This window comes from Peromyscus leucopus, chromosome X (assembly GCF_004664715.2).
Source record: "Peromyscus leucopus breed LL Stock chromosome X, UCI_PerLeu_2.1, whole genome shotgun sequence".
In the NCBI taxonomy this organism is placed as follows: domain Eukaryota; kingdom Metazoa; phylum Chordata; class Mammalia; order Rodentia; family Cricetidae; genus Peromyscus; species Peromyscus leucopus.
Window position 1 is genome coordinate 75,370,652 of NC_051083.1, and position 9,675 is coordinate 75,380,326.

A 9,675-nucleotide genomic window follows, 5' to 3' on the forward strand; every position below is an offset into this window, starting at 1 on the left:
TCCTACAGACCTATAAGTGGGAAGCGTGTTCCTTACAATGTTTGTGGTCACCTGGTGCTTTGGAACTTCCGGCAAGTATTACTGTACCACAAACTTCATCCCTTTTGTGTGTGTGTGTGTGTGTGTGTGTGTGTGTGTGTGTGTCACATGGAAGAATAAAGTGTAAAATACTTACTAAGCATGAGTTGGTGCCTTCTGATTTCCTATGTTGATCTCCTATGTCTTATCCACAAGGCACAGGTTTATAGTCACTCTCCTTTTCTTAAACCTGATTGCCACCTCATCTTCAAATCATGGAAGTGTGGGGGCTGTTAGTGTTGTGTGCTGTGGGGCGTTTACCCACCAACCCCACAGTTGCCCAGAGTTTTCTTGAGTGCTGGCAGCAGGAATATTAGATAGAAGGATTTAAATTGTGGAGATAAACATATAGAAAGTACAGTATAGCCTTGAGAGGGCTGGAACCTATTCCAAATGGCTCTGACTGTCTTTGCCCCAGGGTATTTATAGAGATGCCAAGGAGTGGAACAAAATACTCCTCCCCCCAGCACAGCCAAGTGCAGACCATCTCAGACACCTGCACTCAGGCCCCAGGTCCTAATCATCATCTCTATGCCGGCCTGCTGGGTAAAGCCACAATGAACCTGAAAACAGGCTCCCACAGGTCCTCCTTTCTTAATGTATGAAAAATAACTCGTTATTAAAAGTTCACAACACTCTCCATAGCTGTTATGCCTCCCAGTATGGGAGTAGAGGGTGATAAAGATGGCATTTCTCTTTTGGATTAGGTCCAAGGTGACTACAGCAGTCTAGATGCAGCAAGCCCTTTCTAAACCAAAAACTTAATGCAATTGCAAACTTAAGAAAAGTGACTTTTTTAATTTATTAAATTATTTTTCAAAAAGCAGGCCTCAAGACAATTTCCTTAATGTTTGAGTGATAAACAACAGGGCAGGCAAGCTATAAATCTCAGCATCTGCCTAAAGGAGGGAGCTAGAGAAGAGAAACAGAGACAGCCATGTCATTTGAGTTGGTAAGGCTACTAGCATGCCAAACAGTGGATGTCAGCTGGCAGCCCCATGGCAAAAGGGGAATAATGAGAATGGTTTTTTCAGGATTTTTATCTCCTCAGTTCCCTGTAGTTTGTTTTATAGGGTTGAGGCCTCATGGGGTTTCACCTGAACAGTTTAGCATGTCAGTTAGTATACTTGTTCAACTCATGTTTAGGCAGTCATGTTGGTCTTTATGAGTGTAGTTTCTGACATTACTAGGATATGCAATCTCACAGAAAACTCCCCAATATTCTGGCTCTTATAATCATTCTATTCCCTCTTCTGTATTGTAGTTGTATTGTCCATCTGTTCCTTGAAACTGCACTCTACAGTTCTGTTTTAATTGGTTGTGAATTTCTGTCATGGTCCCTGTATGTAGAAACGAGTAGTTTTCTTGATGATGTCTGAAAACTATACTTTTCCTCAGGTTAAGGACTAATATATACAGCTGATTTAGGTGTTATTCTGGTTTAGTAAGGTGTCAATATATGTTACCCTCCAGAATCTCTGACATCAATAGCCCTGAGTAGTTGGTTAGCTTTCCAGACCAGGCATGATTTTCCCTCTGTTGAGTAGGACTTAAGTACAATTAGAGAGCTGCTGGTAATCACCAAGGTGTATAGGCCACTAGTTCACCCTTAGGATTATTCTGCCATGCTGGTTATTTTGATTCATCAGTTTCATTTCTAGGTAGGACTGTAGGTTAAATCCCTCCTTTGGAAACTAACATGGTATCTTCTAGTACCATAAAGCTAGTCCTGAGAGTAGAAATTTTCAGGTCAGTTTCAGCTCATGGGCCCTATGACTGAAGTTTATGCTATCTTCATCAATAGGGACATATCTTCTACCTCTTGGGGCTAACTAAGTACAAAATCAATAGGTTGCATATTAAGAGTCTCTTGGATAAACTTGACCAGAAACTCAAAAGAGAGCATCTCATTCCTTTTGTTGGGTTTTATTTAGATGGTTTTGAATTTTGGAGGGAGAATTGTTAGCTCAGATGAGAAAATGTAATTTAAAGTATATATGCATATGATTGTGTATTATAGGTTTTTGAAAAGTAAATAGTTAATAGTGTGATTCTTTATAACCTTTCCAGACGTCCTTACTATTATTTTACCCTCTTTTCTCATTCTTCTATATTTATCTCCCACCTCCCTAAAGGGCTTCCACTGTTTCCTATTAACCTAATAAGATAACTTCTAAGCTACTATTCCTCTCATTAATGTTCCTGTAACTTCTACCTCAGCGCTGGGCCCCTATTATTTTCTTGATTTTGCAGTTACTCCAGGATATGTACTCACATATGAAGGTTTGGAACCAAGAGATTGTGATGAAATAAAACATACAACATTTGTCTTTCTGGGTCTCAGTTATTTCACTCAGTATGATTGCTACTTTAATAGATTTACCTGAAAAGTTCATGATTTTATTTCTCTTTAGAGCTGGATAATATTCCAAAGCATGCATTATTACAATTTCATTATCCATTCATAAGGTGAAGGTTGTTAAGGATGTTTTCATGTTCTACTTATTGTGAATAGAGCAGCAATGAACATGATTGAGGAAGTATCTGTGGAGGAGGATGCCAAGTCCTTTTAGCATATGCCAAGAAATGGTATGCCTGGGTCGTACAGTAGATTTCTTGTTAGATTTTTGAGAATTCTTCATGCTGATTTCTGCAGTGTCTACAACACTTTAGCAAACCACTAACAATGAATGAGGGTTACCTTTCCCCACATCCCATTCAACATTTGTTTTTGGTTGTTTTGTTCATCTTTGTCATTTGATTGAGGTAAAATGAGATCATAAAGCTGTTTTAATTTTCATTTCCCCAATTTTAGTAACACTGAATATTTGAGGAATTTTTTTATTTGTTTGTTTATTTGTTTGTTTGTTTTGGTTTTTTGAAAACAGGATTTCTCTGTGTAACCATAGCTGTCCTGGAACTCACTGTGTAGACCAAGCTGTCCTTCAACTCAGAGATTGTCTTGCCTTTGCCTCCAGAGTGCTAGGATTAAAGGAGTGTGCCACCACAAGAATTTATATATATATTTTTTCTTCATTTGAGAATTCTCTTTTCAGGCCCATTTTTCAAAAGGGTCATTTGTTTGTTTGGTTGGGTTTTTTGTTTCTTTTTTTCTTTGAGTTCTTTAAATATTGTGGATATTAATATTTTATTTGATGTATAGCTAGCAAAGATTCTCTCAATTTTCTAGGTTTTCTCTTCACCAAGCAGACTGTTGTTTTAGATGTGCTGAAGCTTTTTAGTTATAAAGTCTCACTTGTTAATTGTTGGCCATAATTGTTGGGCAAAAGGAATCTTATTTAAATTATCTTTTCCTACATCTATATCATATAAGGAATGATCTATATTTTCTTCTAGAAGTTTCAGGGTTTTGGTTTTCATGTTTATGTTTTTGAATACATTTGGAGTTTTTTTTTTTTTTTTTTTTTTTTTTTTTTGAGGTGGGCAGCTACTGGGTATGGGTATGATTTTATTCTTCTACATGTTGACATCCAGTTTTCCAAGCACCACTTGTTGAAGATGTTTTATTTTCTCCAGCTTCAGTTTTTGGAATCTTTGTCAAACAGTAGATGGTAAAAGTTACATGTACTCATATTTGGATATTCAGTTTTACTCCACTGATCTGTTTTTGTGCCAGTATCATATTACATTCATTGCTACAACAGTGTGATACATCTTAAGATCTGGAATAATAATCCTTCCAGGATTATCATTTTTTTTCAAGATTATAATGAGTTTCCAGGGGCAACTGTGAGTTCGTATTAATTATATGACAGCTTTTTCTCTATTTATGTGAAGAATGAGTTGAAGATTTTGACTGATATTGCACTAAATCTGCAAATGGATTTTAGTAGAATGATCATATAATATTAATTTGACAAATCTATGATGATGAGATATTACATTTCCTATTTTCTTTTTCTATCTCTTTATAAAGATCATTTAAGTTTTCAATGTAAAGTTACATTAATTCCTAGATGCTTTATTTTCTTTGAGGCTATTGTGAATGGGAATATTGCCGAGATCTTTCTTTATATGTTTGTTATTGGTATATAGCAAATATATTGATATGTGAAAGTTGATTCTGTATCCTCTCACATTGCTGAATTTATTTATCATTTCTAGAAGTATTTTGATATATTTTTTGAATCACTGATGTATAGTATCTTATTATTTGTAAATAGGGATATTTTTCCTTCTTTCCCTATTAGTATCCTTTTAATTTTTCTCTCTCAGGTAGAGCTTAAAGTAAAATTTTGAAAAGGAATGGATATATCTATCTGGTTCCTGACTTCAGTTGGATTGCTACAGGATTTCCTGCACTTAGGATGACATTGGCTATAGGTTTCCTATCCATAGATTTTTAATGTGTTAAGGTATGTTCTTTCAAGTGTTACGTTCTTTAGGACTTTTATCATGAAATCATGATTTTGTTAAAGGATTTTCTATATTAATTGATATTATAATGTGTTTTTTGTCTTTAAGTCTACTTCTGTGGTTTATTACATTTATTGACTTGCATGTGTTTAAACTCTCCCTGAATTTCAAGCATAAAAACAACTTGACCCTCATGTATAACTTTTTGATGTATTTGTATATTCTGTTTGCAATTATTTAATTGAAATCATTTTGATTGCTTTTGGTGTTAGAGTAAATTTGGTTTTATAGAAGGAGTTTTGGAACATTCCTAATGTTTCTATTTTTTTAAAAATAATTTAGGAAGGATTAAGTAAAGATCTATTTTGAAAGTCTTGTAGAACTCTGTTATGAATCCATCCAACACTGGACTTTTTATTAGGTGGAAGGCATTTTCTTATTATTGCAACCTATTCAATTGTTAGGTGTCTATTCATGTTGTTGATCTCTTCCTGCTTTGTTTCTAGTGACTGAGATTAATCTAGAAAATTTTCCATTTGTTTTAGGTTTTCTGGCTTAATGGAATTCAGGTTTTTAAAGCATTTTCCTTTAATATTCTGAATTTCATTGGTGTCTATTATAATGTTTTCCTGTTCATTTATAATACTTTTAATTTATATCCCCTCTTTCATTTGGTTAGTTGGGCAAAGGGTTTATTAATTTTTTTTAACAAAAATCTTCTCAAACAACCAACTCTTAGATTTATTGTATTGTGTTCTTTATTTCCATTTCATTGATTACAGCTCTGATTTTTATTATTTCCAATATTTTACTGGGTTGGGGCTTGATTTGTTTTCCAAATTGAGTTGCAACATCAATTTATTTATTTGTGCTCTCTCTGATTTTATAATGCAGGCACTTAGAGGTATACATTTCTTTTATAGAATGGCATTCAATGTATACTAGAGATTTAGTTGTATTGTATTTTCATTTATTTAAGGAAAAAATTTATTTCTGTCTTGATTTATTTTTTGACCCATTTCATCATTCACTAATGAGTTGTTTAATCTCCTTTAGTTTCTTATTCTATAAGGCATATGTATGATATTAATTTTAAGTTTTATTGCTCTGTGGTCAGATAGAACACAAGAGCTATTCCGAGACAGGGTTTCTCTGTGTAGCTTTGCGCCTTTCCTGAGACTCACTTGGTAGCCCAGGCTGGCCTCGAACTCACAGAGATCCGCCTGCCTCTGCCTCCCGAGTGCTGGGATTAAAGGTCGTGCGCCACCACCGCCCGGCCACAAGAGCTAAAGTGTTGTGTTATGCCCTGGTGTGTGGTCTATTGTATAAAAGGTACTGTGTGCTACTGAGTAAAATGTATTTTTTTACTGCTTGGTTGGATTATTCTGTATATATCTGTTAAATCCATATGATGTATGTTGTCAATTAACTCTGATATTTCTGTTTATTTTTGTCCAGATGATCTGTCTATTGAAAAAGTGACATATTGAAATCACCCATCATAAAGGGATTGCTGTTATTCTGTGTCTTTAATTCTAGTAGTAGTTTATTATTGTGATTACTATTAAATTTGGCATCTCAGAATTTGGTGCATATACGTTTAATGTATTAATGTCTTTTTGTTTAGCTCTTTCCTTAATAAAAACGAACCATACCTTTTAATCTATTCTGATGAGTTTCTTTTTGAATCAATTTTGTCAGATAATAGGATAGTGGTGCCTGCTTTCTTTTTGGTCCCCTCTGATTTAAGTGGTTTTGTTCACCTTTTTAGTCTAAGACAGTGTCTAACTTAAAAGTTAAAATCTGTTTCATGTAGACAAATCATACATGGATTTTGTTTCTTGATCAGTCCAGTCAGCCTGTGTCTTTTGATTGGAGAATTGAGGCCAGTTATATTTAATGGAAAGTTTTTCTTTCTTCTTCAGATTTGGTGGATTGTTTTGGTAAGTATTTTAATATAGATTGTCTGCCATAGACTTTTAGGACTTGGAATGAATTGTTCTATGATTTCTTTCAAAGAAATTCAGTAATTATGCTTCAAGAAGAAAGTCAAGGAGAATATTGTGTTATTCTGTCCATACGGATGATTCATAAAGAATTTGACCTTATCATGTTTGGGAGAATTAATTGCTACATAAAAAATAGATCTTTCTGGTATTCCAAACAGTATTTTTATAAATGTTTTGGATTCCTTGCTTATAACTGAATTTACAGAGAAATAGACCTGGTATTTAATACTGAATTTTCTTATAAAAATTAGTTGGTAACTTTGATTTTGTCAAAATGGTTTTCTACCACAGAGACACTGAAAGATGATTCCAAATGATTACATGTCAACCTTGTCGGAGATCACTGGTGTTTCCTTTACAATTACAGAACACCCAGGAGGTAACAAACTCTCTGTGACCATCTCTTGGAAAGTAAAATCCATTTTTTATACCATAGTTATCATCATTCATAATCTTGTACATGTCTTTTGACTTCTAAAAAAATGCTGTTCTATCAAGCAGAAAGATATATCCTAGTTTAAGTTCATAATGTGTATTAGGAGGCTTGATCTCATTGAAATATCTTTTGTTATTTATGATTTGCATCATTATAGATTCAATTTCTTTCTCTGACACTAATTTGTATTGTTTCAGGTAAAAATCCAAATCTTTTACTTTACACTATTCTAATACTGTATAAAATATATTTGTATTCAGGAAAAATACCTCTAGACTTTATTCTGGGGTCATCATGCTCTTTATTCTATATATTCTGTAGCAGGTTTGTAGTTGTTTACTTTTTCCTCATCTCTCCAGCTTTTATTAAGCTGTTGTATCTTTACAGCAGCCTATTTTTGCTTATGCAGGTCAGAAGTTTTCTATATTTCACTAAAGCTACCTCTCCAAAGTGGATAAAGTAATTATTATCATTCATTTAATACTGGATAATTTTTCTTCTGTGAATTATTTTTATCGTTGATTCCTTTGAACTCCCATATTTGAATATTTATGACTCTATTCAGTCATTCAAGTTCTACCTGTATCTTTGGCTCTTCTTTTTGAGATGTCCTAATCCATGCTTAAATTTTCCTCCTGTTCCTAAAGCTCTGCCAAAGTCAACAGTTGCAGTAAATTTGATCAAAAAAGAGGCTCATTTTCTGGTCCATTGACTGGATTTTTTGGGTTCAGATTTGGAAGAAGATAATGAAGAATTATTATCTGTGAGAGGTTTGAGTTTGGCTTGAAGGGTTTTTTTTTGCCTTTCATTAGCTTCTGTTTGCTGATTCACCCATTCTTGTTGCTTCACAAGATTGTGAAATGTAAGAGCATCTGTCCTTCATTTAGTGGAATTGTCACATCTAATTGTTGTGAAGCATTCAAGGTGTAACTGGTTCTGCATATCCTTTTCTCTGGTAGTTTTTCTTGTGCATTTTATTCAATAAGGAATTCTTTTCTCATTGATAAGCACATATATAATAGTTCTTTATATTTATAAATATTTTTGATCATCTATTTTCTGTTTGAGATCAAAGTTATTCCTGAGAAAATCATCTATATGACTTCTAGACACAGAATATAGATATCTAAAATGAGACAGATAGCGATGAGGGGCACTAAGTAATCATGAAACTATGCCTTTGAGATGACAAAGATTAATGTCAAATAATAGCTTATGGAAAAACATTTCCAAAACATTCTTCAGTCAAGATTCAGACCCACAACCCCAAAATGCAAGCCTCTGATAATAAACCCTGAGGGCTTGTTTCTTGTTGCTGTGACATAATGCCATAAGAACAACTAAGAGAAGAAAGGGTCTATTTTGGATCCCTATTTTGAGGCTAGAGTTCCTCATGGCAGGGATGTTCTGGTGGCAGAGTAGAAGCTTAATACAGATGGTCACATTTCATCCACAGTCATAACGCTAAGGATGATTGAAAATGCCAAAATGGAGTCGTATTTTTATTTACTCAAAATTAAATATAATACATTTATACTTTAAGTAAAATTAAGCCATTTGGACTGGCAATGTTTCCCCCTCCCCCGCCCCCGTGCCCAAGAACCACAGTCTATCTAACAAATCATCAGGAACATGCATGAGAAACTGCCTTTTGAGTTGTTAGTAAGGGAGTCCAAAATACTCCCAATGCAATACAGGCTATTCCCCCGTGGTTGTTTCCACAGGTTAAATGTAAATCCTTACTACTGAAGAGACCATGTACTATGGAAACAGGGCTCACAGGATCCAAGTTAGATATGACCTCAAAGCCTCCTCTATGAGGACAAGCTTTTGTAGTACTGGAAGGCACTATGAAAGCTTTAAATGGATGGAAGCAAACAGTAATCCTACCCATCTATGATGCTGTTGGAGTACAATAATAACCAGCATGACAAGATAACCCTAAAAGTGCAATAGTGGCAATTATATCTTGGTGGTAACCAATAGCTGTGTAATAGCACTTAAGGCCCACTTAAAAAGAATGAAATCTTTTCTGGGTACTAGAAACTGAAAACTACGCAGAACTAGTAGGCTTATGGATCATAGAGGAAAACCTACTCCTGTCATTTTCCTAAACCTGTATGGTTCCTAATTCTATTCCAAAGATGATTATTATACACACAGATAAGCATACCTCTTGTTCATTATCAAATAGCATCTTTTTGCAGTAGATAGAGACAAATACATAAAACCATACATAGTCAAAATGCAGAGAACAACTGACTTCTATGCACAGCTCCAATTAGTATATCTATAATATAGCTCAGGTAACATCAAGAAAGAAGTGATAGAAAGATTTTTAGAGCTACCATACCAGGAAATTTTCAGTGAAATTGTGTATCATGGAAATGTCGTGGAAGCTTCAGCCGTGATATCTCCATATTCCTGCCTAAATAAGACTTATCAAGGGCAACATCCACATACATGCTGATGTGGAAAGAAGAAATCTCAGATTCATACCACTAGGCCAAGGAGCATCAGGACATTAAGGAATTCTGCAAACAGGATAAGTAGTCTTCCCACAATGAGGAGCCAAACCGGTCATCTGAAATCATGCATATTCAAACAACAATGAGCAAACTCTGCATGTTATATTTATATATTTATGTGTTTATATACACGTACATAACAATAGTAATTAATGGAGGCCAAGAATTTGAGAGGACAAGGGAGGAGTTGGAGGTAGAAAAACAAATAGAGGAAAATTATGTGACTACATTTTAATTACAAAAAGAA

General features: G+C 34.5%; 1 pseudogene; it reads right to left on the bottom strand.

Moving 5' to 3' along the window:
- Positions 1-6,478: 6,478 nt before the first annotated feature.
- On the bottom strand, positions 6,479-9,084 carry LOC114696792 (annotated as a pseudogene).
- Between the last annotated feature and the right edge of the window lie 591 nt (positions 9,085-9,675).